This window comes from Netta rufina (genome assembly GCF_964035555.1).
Source record: "Netta rufina genome assembly, chromosome: 2".
NCBI lineage: Eukaryota > Metazoa > Chordata > Aves > Anseriformes > Anatidae > Netta > Netta rufina.
This window is the reverse complement of record NC_140124.1, coordinates 120,438,385-120,453,820: the sequence shown is the minus strand read 5'-3', so window position 1 is coordinate 120,453,820 and position 15,436 is coordinate 120,438,385.

The window sequence follows — 15,436 nt, the reverse complement described above, 5'->3', positions numbered from 1 at the left end:
GATACAAACACATTTAAAATATGAATATTGATTACAAAAAAATGTTATTGTTTTTCATTGGTGTTACCCCAGATTAATTTGCTTCACTGAAAGAATTTCTAGAGCTACAGCTTTTCCCACCATCCAGTTTGGACAGCATTTGTTCAGCACTGAGACCTTTGGTAGAGAACAAAATCCAGAGAAAGGAAGGGAGGGACTCTTGAAATGTCATGGTTAAGCAGATGGGTAATGGGGCAGGAAGACTGAGAAAGAACATGAATGATTATGCAGTGCTTTGTATGCGGATTTAAGGACCATCATGGTAGACTACTGATGAAATATCAAGACACTCACTGGTGACTTATGGCATCAGTTTCAGTCACATTGCTCCCCAAAACAACTGTGTCAAACAGCACAGCTCCTTCTTGGACTTAACTCTGCTTATCCCATAACACATAGATGTAAATGCACATTTATGTATAATAAAATGTATATTTCAAATGTACATTTGTATACAAATGTATATTTCCTCCATGCAAGTGAATAATTTTCCAGTTTAAAGAGCTGTTAACAGACTTTCCCTAGAGTTTTTCTTAAGCATTGTAGACAACTGTATCCCACAGCTAACAGTTACTGTTCAGTCTTTGTTGTCTTTATTGAAAAGAGGATAAAATAAAGCAAAATACTGAATAAAACCACACCTTTAATTTGTTAATAGAGTACTACTAAGTGCTACTAGCAGCTTATTCCTTTATTGTTTATACTTTTTGGTAAACCAGGAGTTTTAAAATTTTAACTCATGCTTAGGAAAAATATAAATTAATGGTTATCTATCTTTCCCCAAATAACTAAGAATTTAAATGTATATGGCTCATTACTGTTAATGGATAGTATATGTTTACATTGTCTGTGTTGCTTGGAAATTTTTCTTTGTTGTATATATTAAATATGTATACAGTGTGTATGTGTGCGTGAGAGAGAGGAAGAGAAGGATGTCTGGTCTCTGAGAAGATCCACTGTAAATGCTGACAAATGATATGCAGTAGCAGAGATTACTTAACCATAGACAAAATCGGAGATGTTTTAAGGCCTAATGGCTTTGTTGATGTCACAGAACTCTTCCTAACAGTACATTTAATAAAATTCCTTTAGCTTATTTTTTTCAGATTCTAAGAGTGAAGAATTTTATTTATTTATTTATTTATTTTAACTTCAAAATGTCATGTGCTGTGAGAACTGATTCCAGGTATTCAAATGTAATTTCCATCTCTTAATTTTACATTACTACTCTTAATTATGTTTCCTTACAATTAAAAAAAAAAAAAAAAAAAAAAGTATTTTAAGTCTTCCTGCTAAGAAACTAATACTTGTAGTTGCATGCTCAATTTTGTTCACATTTTAGCTAAACTATATGTAGTTATAGACACTGTCAGTTTAGTAGAAACATGTTTCTCCTTCAATGTCCTTTTGCTTTATATTCTTAGTCATAGTATGTATAAGGTCTAAAAAATACATAACTGAAAGAAATTAGAGGAAAAAAGAGTCTGATAAAAGGAGTCAGAGGAAAAATTTCTTGAAGCTACTTTTTTTTTTTTTTTTTTCTTCTTTCTAAATTATTATTATTATTAAAAACTGAGCAGTTTTCAGTAGGGTGACATCTCTTCAAATATGCTTTTCTTCCCAAGATACCCATCCTTCCAGCCAACTCAACATTTCTGTTGCTGTTCTTTAAAAGTCTTTCCAGATTTTCAATATGTTTATTTGATAATGTCCAGGAAAAGAAACAAAAACAAAACCAACCACACAAACAACAACAACAACAACAACAAAAAACACCTTGTAATGATGACATAGGAGCTGCAGAGATACCATTACTTATCTTCTTCACCATATCATGTCTTTGTGCATGCAGCCTAAAATAAGTGTATTGCCCTTTTTCTGGCAGCTGTTGCACATTGCAAATTGATGAATATTTTGTTGTCCACAGTTAATCCCAAGTGTTTCTTGAACCATTATTACTTCCCAGGTTTGTCTCCTTCATCGGATTAACATCTTTTCATTATGTCTGCCAAATATTATTATAGATTATGCCAAATTTTTTTTTTTCCTTCTGTTTATACAGTTACAGAGCACAGGCCTTTTCATTTATTTCTCTTTGGCCTCAGAGGTGTTTAAACTTCTTCCAGTCTTTGAATTTCACTAATAGTCCTGACTACTAATGACTTAACAAAAATTATAAATAACTTCCACTGACCATCAATCCTGCTTGCTCTGCACTAGACTTTCTCCAACTCAGTGCATTCCATTTATCATTACTTTGTGCTTATTGTTTTGTTCTCTTTTCAGATCTCAGATCAGTCTTTCTTTTCCAGTTTAACTAAATTCTCAGTTCTTATGTGTATAGGTACAAATACACAAATACAAATGCAATAGGAAGGAGGGAGGGAGGGAGGGAGGGAGGGAGGAAAAATTCATATGGAAAGCCATATGTTTGAGATCAGCCTAGTTTTTAAGGTATGTTTACTTATGCAACAGTACTGTGGTGGAGATTCTCATATCTGCCAGTTGGATTATACTTAAAATTTCCACTAATTGCAATGGACATTATTTCCAGACTTCAAAGGTCCATCCCTATTTTCTGACATGGCATTCAGCACTGCCTACCATTCTACAGACAGCTTCTTTTAATTGATGTCCTTGGAAATTTTAAATGGTGAAGGAACCTTTTGCTGGTTTTCCATGACACATGAATTGAACTAATGTGAACAAGCAGAAGGAAATTTAAATACAGAAAAAGAAATCACAGCTTTTTTACTTCATATTGCGCACTTAATTATAAATCCAGAAACATTCTGTAAGCTCTATGAGTTTCTGATTGCAGGGATAATAAATTGGATTGGTGTCCTACACAAGAAGATGTAAGAAATTTACCAAGATTTACCATTCTGCAAAGGAATGTGTTAACCCTCTCCCCCCATCCCTCAGTTTTCAGTGCTGATTGTCAGTTCTAGAGTAGAAACAATTCCTTTCACTGTCTAAACACAAGCTGCTTTTATGGGATTATCACTTCCAGCTTCCCTTGAGAAGGAGGTGAATCAGAAACACTGTCTCAAGAAGCAGTCCCCTTCTGAAAAGGTAGCATAAGCTACTAAAAAAGACATGCATCCACACCAAATTGTGATAGAAATGTGAAAGTCTACACTTGTCTCTGAGCTGCTAATGCCCTGGGAGGCTAAGTCTTTGCTTGTGATAGCACTTTCAGAAGTGTTGATGTCATTTTACAGAATATTTTCCTCCTACGCAACATTGTGAAGGAGAGAAGCTGTTTCGTCCAGGGCAGTAAGTGATCCATTGGACTTGGTTCCATGCTGACAACTGATAAACTTTGAGGCATTTTAGTCTGTTGGCTGTGTGCCAACACTTTCCACTGTCTAAACGCCAGACACATCTGCATATGAGTGGGTATGAGATAAAAACATGAGTTGCAGTAATAGAGTAAGATAGTGTTGCTAAAAAGCTTATAATGGAATTTCTTTTTAGAGAGAATTTAATCAATAATTAAAGTTTTATTAACTTTAACACTGTCCCTCCTCTTAATTATACCTGATGTCTCTTGTCCTACAAAATGCTGATATATGGAGCCATTGCTTGTCCCTTAATTTGAAGATTAATTAATTGTTGCCATTGTGTGCAATCTCATTAGTAACATTGTAGAAAAAAAATCATCATAACTAAGTATGGATAGGAATTCTAAAATACTAGAGATGAATTTCTCAGTGGATGTTGAGCACAGCATTATTCAGCAAAGCATTGTTGATATCACCCACTACATTAAAAATACTTTGAAAAATATGCAAACCAAATACATACAGAAACAAGGATCCAATATGATGTAATGTGTTTCAAAACCTGAACAGATGCTTTTATATCATTTTCCTAGATTAAATTCTTCTTGCTTGTCTTTTCCTGCACCACTTAAAACATACTAAGGGTGAATGTTGGCATGAATGATATAAAGACCTTGTGATGACCCTCTGCACCTGAGAGAATTTTCTACCAAACAATATTTGGATGATTTTTAAAACAGATGTGCAAGCCTTAAAACCCTCATCCGAATTGCCTGAGATAGAGAAGAAAAATGAATTAAAATATAGATTGAAAATGTCTTTTGATATTAAAAATCATTTTCTGAGGAACATTTTAGAGCAATTTTCTGTCTTATGCATTTTATCTTGCCACTTTTCCCATTGACTATTATTTCCCTTGCTCTCATGTGGCTATAACCTGAATAACATTTTGGAAGATATTAAGCCATGCAAGAGTAAGAAAGAGCTCCAGGAAACTACAGCAGCATAGTCTGCCTCTCTTTCTACTTTAAATTTACATGGCCATGGTATTTAATTTGCAGGGATCTTAGCTCAAATTTCTTCCTCCAACTTATACAAACTTTCTATGCTTCTCATCCGGTAACCTCTATAAAATCCTGCATACCACTGCTAGTTGCCAGCATTTTTCCAGACACCCTGTCTTTACTTGTTAATGTTTTTGTATTTTATTTTTTTTCCCTTTGCCTTTCCATCAGAGAAAAGGAAATGCATTTAATGATACAGCCCACTGAAAGCCCACTGGCTTAGGATTAAATACAGTCTTTTCCCTTTTCTGATCCTAAAAACCCTGAGTACTCAATCGGATATTTTAGTTATGCTACATACACATTTTTTGTAGTGTTAAAAATCTAAATCTTAAATTCAAGCAAATTACAGTTGAACTGTTCTATTAAAATACTTCAAATTATTAAAACTGCTTGCTGTGCATTTTTATTGGTAGGTTTTAAATCTTCCATTACTGGTTTTATAAATGGTATGGCTCTTAAAAGTCTATATTGTAGCAAGATAGTTTTGCTATGATTTGCTGTGTTATTTCACTATCAGAGTTTACCTAGGAGAACATACACATTGCAAAGTCTAAATTGCTTTCATTTCAAATGATGTAAAACAGCAAAGAAAAAGCAAATGGATATCATACAGGACAGAGCAATCAGCCTTTTAGTAGCACTGCATGAGCCACATTTGCATTTATTTCAGTGACTGTTTTTCCTGTTGCAGCCATCCATACATTTAGAGATTACTTGTGAAGTGTCACAGTAGAACTTGGATGTGAGTATGCCAAGGGCACCTAGGGAGTAATTTTCAGTGATCATATACCCTTCACTCTGTCCCAGCAATCTGGCTATGATATCTTGTATTCTCATCCTGGATGCTTCATTGTGAAAAAGTGAGCACTTCTGTATTTCCTGACTAGGATCTACAGTTGACTGAGCAGTCCACTCATCCCAATTTTTATAGCAAGTTTTAGAATAGGTGTACTGAGGAAAAGGAAAAAAATGAATAGCAGATGAGAAGAAAGAGGAGAAAAAAAAAAGGCACGCATCCTTCTGTGAGAATCATTTGCAACATATTGTATGCCACAGAAATAATATGAGTAACTGGTTGGTCATGCAAATTCTGAATTGCAGGGACACAAATTGTTATGAATCTTGCTGATCCTTGGCTATTAGTAGAAGATAAAACTTTTCTGAAGTAATTCTGAACATTTCTTCTGCCTCTGAAACACTCAAAAGTCTGTATTCATTCAATTGAATTGTATGCACTGAAGCCAAATCAAATCAGGATTTTCCTACCTTCAGGTTGCCACTGGAGAAAATGGAGTGAGATGGGTTTGTTGAACTTAATGATATGGTTTAGTGGAGGACTTGTTAGTGTTAGGTCAGAGGTTGGACTTGATGATCTTGAGGTCTCTTCTAACCTAGACAATTCTGTGATTTTGTGATTCTGAGTATGTCAAGGAAGCAATTCAGCTCACCTCAGACTTAAACTGCCATTTTACAAGTCTTGATCTTTAGACAGGCTGTGGGATGCAACCATACGTCTTTTTTTTTTTTTTTTTTTTTTTTCCCTGTCTGTAGTCTGGATGAGCACTGTTACCGAGCGAACACTTTGGTATGCACTTGCTTCCTTATTTTTTCACAACTGAAAGTCCCAGGCATTCCTTAGGTACAGATTGGTTGAAATATCAGTATTGCCTAAGCAGTCAGCTATTGAAATAGAAAGCAGAAATGTTAAAAGAAGGTCATTCATTAAAGGAGTTCTATTAGCAATGAGCCTTGCAAAACAATGTTGCATGTGCACGTTTTGATCCACAGTCGTATCTCCTTTTCCAAGTATGAAGGGTAAAGAACTATATCTTTGTCTTCTCAAAACCTGTTCATTCACACTTTATAGCTGAACTTTCTCTTTAATTCTGCTTGAACATATTGTCCACAAATATCCTAAATTATTTGACCCGAAGGATCAGCTGTCTTCAAAACTGCTAATTATTTTGTAAACACTTTAAAGTTATTTGCTTGAAGGTGGAACTATCTGACTTCAGCTTTAAAACCATTTGCTCCTGATAAATTAAAATAATGTATCTAAAGGGCCTCTTCATTAAAGCACTGGAGAGTAAAAGCTCCATTTAAGTGACATGTTTGATTCTCCCTCTCTTTTAAAGCTTCTATTTGTTGCTGATCTCTTCCCATCTCCCCCTATTTACTCTACTAAATATGGTATAGAGATAAAACCATATTCCACTCCATAGGCTTTTTCTAAGATTTCCACATGCAGCAGGAGGTAAACAGAAGATTCAGATAAAAAGAATTACAATAGAATGTTATTTATGCATTAGAATATGTTGACGAACAGGAGAACAAGTAGAATACACTTAAAAGAAATGAAAATTGAGCTCTACAAGAAATGCATGATTTCTTAAATTTTTCCGCCAATCTAAATGTTGGAGATAAGCTCTCCTTTCAAAGAAAAGCAATATTTAGAAATATATTTTTTTTCACAATAAAATAAAATAACCTATGGGAAGTGAAAAGTTATGGTGGAAAAGGAGAACTGAGTCTGTGAGACTCTACCTCAAGTGAGGTAGAGGGGAGGGGTTTATTAGACATTGGATATTAGACACTGGGTGCAGGGATCATACAGAAGCTTCAGCAACAAATATTACAGCTTCTGTAATGATGTTCCAGAGCTTTCAGGATTTTATGCAAAATACTGTCTTCTTCCCAAGGTGTTATATCTCCCCATTATTTCCTTACAATCCAGTTTGCCAAGCTAAAATGCAGTAGAAGTTATAAAACAGGATGTTCAAAAGTGAACAGCAAGAAAGAGAATGTTCATTTTACATTCTCTTACAAGTTATCTTTTATTATTGAATCTAATCCCTCAACCTGTCCCAGTTAGCTAAACCCTTTCCATGGGTTCAAGCAGGGCCTTTTGCTGACTTTCCAAGTTGCTTATAATTGTTTTCATCTGTTCTAAGCTACCCAGTACCCAGATGAAAAACTCACATTACATTTCTCATTGTGTTTGCAAAACTATGTTCAGAAAGTCCTATACAAACAGTTAATTGGCAAATGAATAGTTTCGGAAAATTTGACTTCATTACATTTTTCTAAATATTGTCAATCATTCAATTTACAGCAAGAAAGTTCTCAGCTCCTGAAAAAAGGAACACTGATAACAGTAAAACCCACAGTCTGATGAAAACAAAACTGTTTTTCCAATAGAACAAAATAAGATTGTTTTTCTTCTAGGATGGATTATAAAGAGGTTGCTGTTGGGCTTGCTAGTTTTCAGAACATATTGAAGTGCACATATGCTTGTTTGGAAGATGAGCTTAGCTGTCTGTACCTTTTCCACTTGCCTCTACCTACTTCATTTGTCTTTGTGGAGGTGTCACTCTGTTTTCTCCAAGGCTGCTCAGGACTGTTGCTTGAAGAGCCATGGTGCACACACACACATACACACACACACACATAAATATATATATATATTTTTTAATTATTATTTTTTAAAAATTTCCTAAGAAGCTAGGCAGAGTCTGGCATGGGCACCCACTTACTTCAAGATCTCCCTAGGATCCCACAATTCAGTTAAGGGTATGCACAGCTATAAAAGCTTGAAGCGATAATTCCATTTATTTTCATCTCTAACTGAGTTTGAAAATGTGATTATATATTCAAGGAGAAAAGACATGTCTTTTGTGTCCCACTCACAGGAATATGGCTCTTCTGAGGACATTTTCTGAAGTCTTAAGACCAGTACAGCTTTCCTCTGGTTATCTGTTGCTACATATTATATTGTGTTTTTATTGTTCCTGAAAAATTGCTTTGGCACATGGTTGGCCTGACTTCAAGGACTCCTACTGTTCATTGGGGTGGGGAAGCCAGTAGATGTATATCATTCTCTTTCCTGATCATAACAGTACATATCATAAAACCATATTAGAAGAATAAGAGAGCTCAGAATACTTTGATAAGGAATGTAACTAAGTGACTTTCTTAAATAGAGCAATAAATTTTGTTGTTTCTGCCTTACTATTTCCTGATATTTCCATTCCATTTCCTGACATGTTCACAGTGTCAAAGTCTTAATCACTGGGATGAGCCCAAACTCAAAATTTTCTCACTTTCACTTAAGCAGATATTAAACTAATAAATGGAAGGTTTGCAATGCAACAGATAAGCCAGCAAAAATACAGAAAGATGAATTAGGAAAAGTTATACAGAACTCGGTATGTCTATAGATTATAGAATAGAGTCATTAAATAAAACTACTTTTCCACAAAATAGTATCTGCCACAGAGTGAGTAATGTTTTTTCAAGTCCTTCAACATTAATGCTAATTTCAGAATATCTTACTAAATTACTATCCACCACTTAAAGAAAATTATTTTTTTTTTTTCAAATTAGAAGACCTTGCATGGTATCTCTAGATGAGATCACTCAAACACCAGAATATGTTTATAGAGAAATTGTTGGCTACATATAATACAGGTTTGCTCTGCCAAAAACAGAGCAAACCTGTATCATATTTTCTGTTTAAAAGTTGTAACTGGGTAATAACAGCTAGAAGTATTCACCTGGAGCTGCAATTATAAGGCAACATATAGGACTAGTACAGATACTCAGAAAATGTGAGGCAATTAATATTTAAGTAATGTCTATTGAAATTAATTATCACAGATTTAAAATATATATATATATATTTCATATAGATAGATTCTATGTATGAGATGAAACTTCAGAGTAAAGATTCACAATTAAAATTCAGCCACATTAAGGACCAAATTTTTTGATTTTAGCAACATCTAGAGAATTGATTCTTTAAAACATAAAGTCAATCTGCTTCATTCTATGTTTCCTTTTTCTTTTATTTAACAGAGATGAGATTTTTTTAAAGGAATCAGATATTTAATTTTGATATCTTCATGTCATTAGAAATCCTAATTCTGGAATCTAAAATTTTGTTGTGTGAATCCAGGTCTCTGTGAAGCCAATGGGGAAAAATGTCCTTATTTCCCCGAGCTTCAAATTTCACATGACGTCTTCTGCCAGGATGCAGCTTTTTAATATAAACAAGTAAATGCCTTGTTAAGTAAATGAAGGAGAATTTAACCAATTATAAAAACTCTATTGCCAGTATTAACATTTTTTTTTCAGTATTAGATTACATATGAGAAACTTATTAAAAGAACATTATATTTGCAAAGTCAATTTCTGGAAAGTTGCTCTGTGCCAGGACAAGGTCTGCATAAACATATTCAGTCATAAGTAATACTACATCTCAATGCTGCATTATCTGACAAATGTTTATAACTCTTGGAATTCCAAGCCCAGTACAGTCTTGTTTTATGCAACCTATTTCTCTCTAGAGGCAATTTTAAAATCCTAAGAATTATTTAAGTACTTGCAAACTTCAATTTCTAGCCCGAGTTTAAATACTTTCCTATAGTGATGGCTATGACTCAGTTCCTTAACAACCCCCTCCCCTCCCCCAAACAAACAAACAAGCAAACAAAAAACAACATAAATTTCCTTTTCTCTCTTACATGCATTACTGAAATTGCAAACAGCATGGCAAGGAGCGTGTTTTAATGGGCAGGTGCAGACTGTCTAGTAAAGTGGTACCCATGACTGGGAGGCACTTCTAGGTACTGCTATAATATAAATGAATGAATAAAGAGCAACTTGTTACAGCAACACAATTTTTCAAGATAAGAAAAATATATCTTGGACCTCAAGAACTATACTCCAATTCATACAGCTATGTGGCACATGTTTAAGGATCTTATGACTTTTTAATGACTTTCCTAGAAGTCACTAGGTACACAACAAACCTGAAGGCCTACTTACTGCATTAATTGACAAGGGTGCCATCAACATTTGCTTTTAACAGTATGATAAAACCTTCCTCTGTGCAAAATCTCATAAGCCAGAAACTTAATCAAAGCAAGGGAACTAAACAAATACTCATTATTTTAATTTAGTTAGAAATGTCTCAAAAGCCACTAATGATAGAGTATTTACATGCCTTTTTATGCTAAAATAAATTGTTGTTGGATATTAGCTGTATTTTTCTGCCATTTACTTTTGTTAAAAATAAGGTTTCTGTGCAAAACTTAAAAACAAATTAAAATCCAGGACAGATTCAATGAGCAATTTAATTATCAATGTTCTGTTCAACTAATTGTCTCATGGAGACAGCATGCTTGGTAAAAGAAGACTGCAAACAAATAAATGAGTACACAAATAGCAGAGTAAATACACTCTACCAGTTCAGCACCTTGCCCAGACTTTTGGTGGTTAAGTCAGAATTTACTCAGAACGGATCCCTTTGCAAAACCTGTGACTCAGAATTAGGCATGAAACATATTACTGCAAATTCTGAATGGGAAATATTTGTGTTTAAGGAATATTTCTGAAATGTTTGCAACACTACATTTTCCAGAACAATCCAGAGGAAGAAAATAATAGCCTGAGAACTGACTTGGAAACAGGGCCTTTCACATTCAGTTCTCTTTGTATGATGTCTCTGAATGAGGATTTGAAATCCCTAAACATGGCAGGTCACTGGTCATTTATGGACACATGCTTGTGGACCCACTTGTGGCCAGTGTGAGCAGATAAAAAACAAGCTCCAGAGTTAAGGTGTCTTTCCTGAGCCACTCTGTGTCTAATAAAATACAGAGTTTGACAAAAACTCTTTGAAGGCATTAGCAGATGGGGGCATATAAGCCATCCCTGGAACTGTTTGACCTAATTCTGCCACCAGATGAAAGAACCAAACAAAAGAACAATCTGAGATCACTGCATTGAAAGTACCAGAGAGAGATGATGTTCTCAGGGAGAACAGGAATCCTGATAAGTCCAGGAGGACCTGCACAACAGAGAAAGAATCCTTCATTTTTACAACATAAGAAGTGTTGATTTCTTAAGAGAAAAATCTCCTGAGAAAGACTTGTCACCAAACAATTTTCTGTTTGGTAGGGAAAAAAAAAAAAAAAAAAAAAAAAAAAAATAATAATAATAATAATAATAAGGGGGAAAAGTATCCCACCTGAATTATTTATAAAGAAAGGAAAAATTGTTAAAATGCAAGCATAAAAAAATCCAAAATTAATTATGTATTTAATTATTTTCGAGTATGCAGGAAAACATTTTCATTGATGTGCTCCAGTGGGGTGGGGTTTCTTTTGTCTTCATTCCCTTTCTTTTGTACCTAAAGAGCTTGGAAAAACATTTGGCCTCATGAATTCTCACAGGATCAGAAAGTTATTTGTCCTAGAATCCTGCAGATTAGAAGACAGACAGTCTGAGGATGCTGTGTGAGAGGAGGCAGTGATATTTCTCAGTGTCAGAGTTTATTTGTAACAAGGCAGTAGATATGATAACAGTTGTATTTATTGGGCTTTCAGGCAGAGACATAGATGTAGATAGATACAGGTAGTTATTACATTATTTTCCAACTTTTACAAAAATGGGATATATTTTATACAGCTTACATTACAAATAGAACAGAGATAGTATGGTTCATACCCTGAAGAATTGGGACATTCATTTCAAAACACACTGAACAGGAAATTTTACATAAAGTAGCTCCAAGAGTTCAATCTCAAAGCAGCCTTGAGTGGTTTTGTTTGCTTGTTTGCACGTATTATTGGAAGGAACATTTTCATCTTCTTCTTCTTTCTTAGGCGGGCAGTCACTGACAAAGCTTCATAGAAGGGTTTGTTAGGAGGGATTTGCCTCACGGGGATGCATGCTGGTAAGAAAACAAGGGAAGAAGTGCATACAGGGTCGAACAGCCCCAATCCTTCAATCCTAAAACTACAAAAAGAACTGAAACAAGTTATTTTTTGGGGTGGGGGGGTTGGGGGTGGGAAAGAAGGCAGGACACAGCATGTTGCATAGGTGCTGAGAGAAGATGCTATTTGGGACCAGAAAGCTATTTCTTCTCCTGCGCACCCCCCCCCCCCCCCCCCCCCCAAGAAGTGGCTTTTCACACAACTGTATTTTGAACTATAAAAATCCATACTCTTCTTACCCATAAGAATATTACTTAATCAACTCTTTACAGCAACAAACACATACATTCCTTCAGCATAATTCAAACGGACATTTTGTAATCCAAAACACTGCCGCCTGCACCCTTGAATTCAGCAGTCAGCTTTCGTGTAATTATGAAGAAAAGCGGCTGGAAACAAATTGAAAAATGTAATAACCGGTTTGCTGTCCATGATTTACATGAAGGGTACCCTGACAGCACAACAGCATTCCTAATTAGGATGATCCAAATCAAATTCCCTTGGTGGCTGGGCTCTATCTCACTGCACCCAACTGTAAGAGAGATATCTAAGAAAATCACCTCTTGTCATTTCAGAGCAGCCACAGTAAGAAACCCATATTGGGCTGGTAGTATCTCTCTGACAACCTCCCAGACTACACAAATTGTTGGTGAGCACCGTGTTAGTTCAGTCTGTCATCAACTCCCCGTTCTACCACTGTAATTCAAAAAGATGGAGTACCTGTGATCTCTTAGAGGAAAACACTACTCTAGGAAAACGACTCTCCTGGTAGATATTGCAAGCTACCATACAATCTCCCTTGTCGATAGATGTGCAATAACTGACAGGTGTTGTGGCAAGTGTGGGAGCCCTTCTGGCTCCAGTAAAACAAAGCCTCCATACCAAAACACACACCACAAATATGGCAGTGAGGCTTGTGCTGGCATAGGGACATGGCTCAAAACCACATCAGGACTGTTTGTAAAGGCATGGGAAACAGTAACTGCACACTTCATCTCCCACCTCTGACATTTTCTCTCAAGACTGTTCATATTTCGTATTTTTTACTCCAGCTCATCTTTTTTTTTTTTTTTTTTTTTTTTTCCAGAAAAGCAATTCACGGAAGAATTTCTGTTTAAAGAATAACGGTTGCAAGACTGGGCCAGAGTGTTTGTTTCTGACCATGGGATTGCTAAGCACACAGAAGAACAAACACATTTGTTGACAATCATGGGCTCAGGGTATGCTCATGCCAAAGCAGTACAAAATTACCATTATTCTAGCAAAGACTTCTTTTTTTCAGGTTATTTCATATCCATATATTTGTTCATCTCTATGCAATGCAAAGTAACAGGATGACTAGCATTTGAGGAAAAATATACTATTTCCAGATCAGATACCAGCTGTCAAGTTAGATAGAGAATACCACATCAGAAATTTTACAGCCCAGTTCACAAAAATTTTATGTACATGTAATTCAGAGTTTTGTGTGAAATAGTTGTTCAGATATGCCATGCACGGTGTGCCCAATAAGTACATGCATAAAGACCAGTCAAGGATAGTCTTGGGTTAGAGAATAGTCAAATGCATTCTGAAAGTAGAATTATATGATGGCAGAATGCTCCTTATTGCCCTAATGAAAATCTGTATGCAAATTCTAAAATGAAATTTAAATGGATTTCTTTTTTTTTATTTAAAGAAAAATATGAACAGATATACATGCTCCTCTCCTCTCCTCTCCTCTCCTCTCCTCTCCTCTCCTCTCCTCTCCTCTCCTCTCCTCTCCTCTCCTCTCCTCTCCTCTCCTCTCCTCTCCTCTCCTCTCCTCTCCTCTCCTCTCCTCTCCTCTCCTCTCCTCTCCTCTCCTTCTTTTCCTTTTCTTTTCATTACATGAAATGGAACATCTGACAGAAAGGTTAATTAATTTTAAGAGTCTTAGATTTTAGGACCAGATCTTTTTCTCTTATATTGTCTCTGGGACTTTCCAGGTCAAAGACTCCCACGTACAAAGCATCTCCTTTAAGCCCCAAATACAATCTAAAGAGAGTTCTTAGTTGTTTCTTAGTCAAACTGCTAAAAAAGTAGCTAGCCAAAAACTGTAATGCCAACCTTAGAAACCTGTTACTTTCCTTTTCCTTTTTTGTGTGTGTCTGTGTGAAAAGACATTCACATTATAGTATATGAGTATGCAACTAACTCTGATCCAGGAAGTTATATGTTACTTTCAGTGACCTCTGATCTTTGAATTTAGATCACAAACATATTGAACTTAGTATAACAATAACATTTTGAATGCAGTGGACAGGAAGTAAATTAAGAATAGAAATTTTATGTTGAATGTGATCTTTTTACTATAGCTGTAACATTACACTCACATCTACAATAAAAATGCTGTACCAAACTATTTTTTCATTTCCAAATAAAGAGTATTAATCTCATCTGAAAAATAATGATTTTAACAAAGCTGCCTTTTAAACTGTAGCATGAGCAATCAGCATTTTCAAGTTTAACAGTTCCCAGAAGCAGCCTATTTTGGAGGCAATCTTTGTAGAATAAGATCAAAAATGCAGAGATATCTTCTGAGTTCTGATAAAAGTAAGACTAGCAGATCTTGCATGTGTTGCTCACCTACCAGTTCAGCCTTGCTAAGATGAAACTGGAAAGTTGTATTCAGCTAAACTTGAAATTGACATCTCAAAAGGCCAGTCAGTTTCTTAGGCATCAATATGCCTATGTGCATTTATAATTTCAGTCACTCCAGCATGCAAATACTGGCTTGCTAGACTTGGTCTTGTATCCTTGTTACTGCTATGGGCCAGCCTTTTTCCCCCAGGAAGATTTATTTTGGCCAAACAGCCTTGAGTGTTCTCTCAGCTGCCTGGAAAAATCAACATGTCCTTCAAGTCAGTTATGCAATTAAGAAACAGAAGCACAATTGGAGAATATAGCGTGAAAGATGAAAGGAAACATATTTCTGGGGAAAAAAGAAAAAAAAGAAAAAAAAAAGACATGCTGTTTATTTTAATATTAAGGTTGCATATCCATAACAAAATTTTTGCCTCTTTTATTTATTTATCTGTCTGTCTATCTATCTATCTATCTATCTATTTATTTATTTTAACTGAGGCATCTAAAGATGAAAAAAAGTGAAATAAAAGGAAAATTATTAATTTATTAACTTATTCTTGGTAGAGGTAACTCAATTCACACAGTCACAATGTGATAATGGAGGCAGCTTTGTGTTCAAACCCACTGAGCACAGAGAACTGTGGGTCCAGTCCAGTAA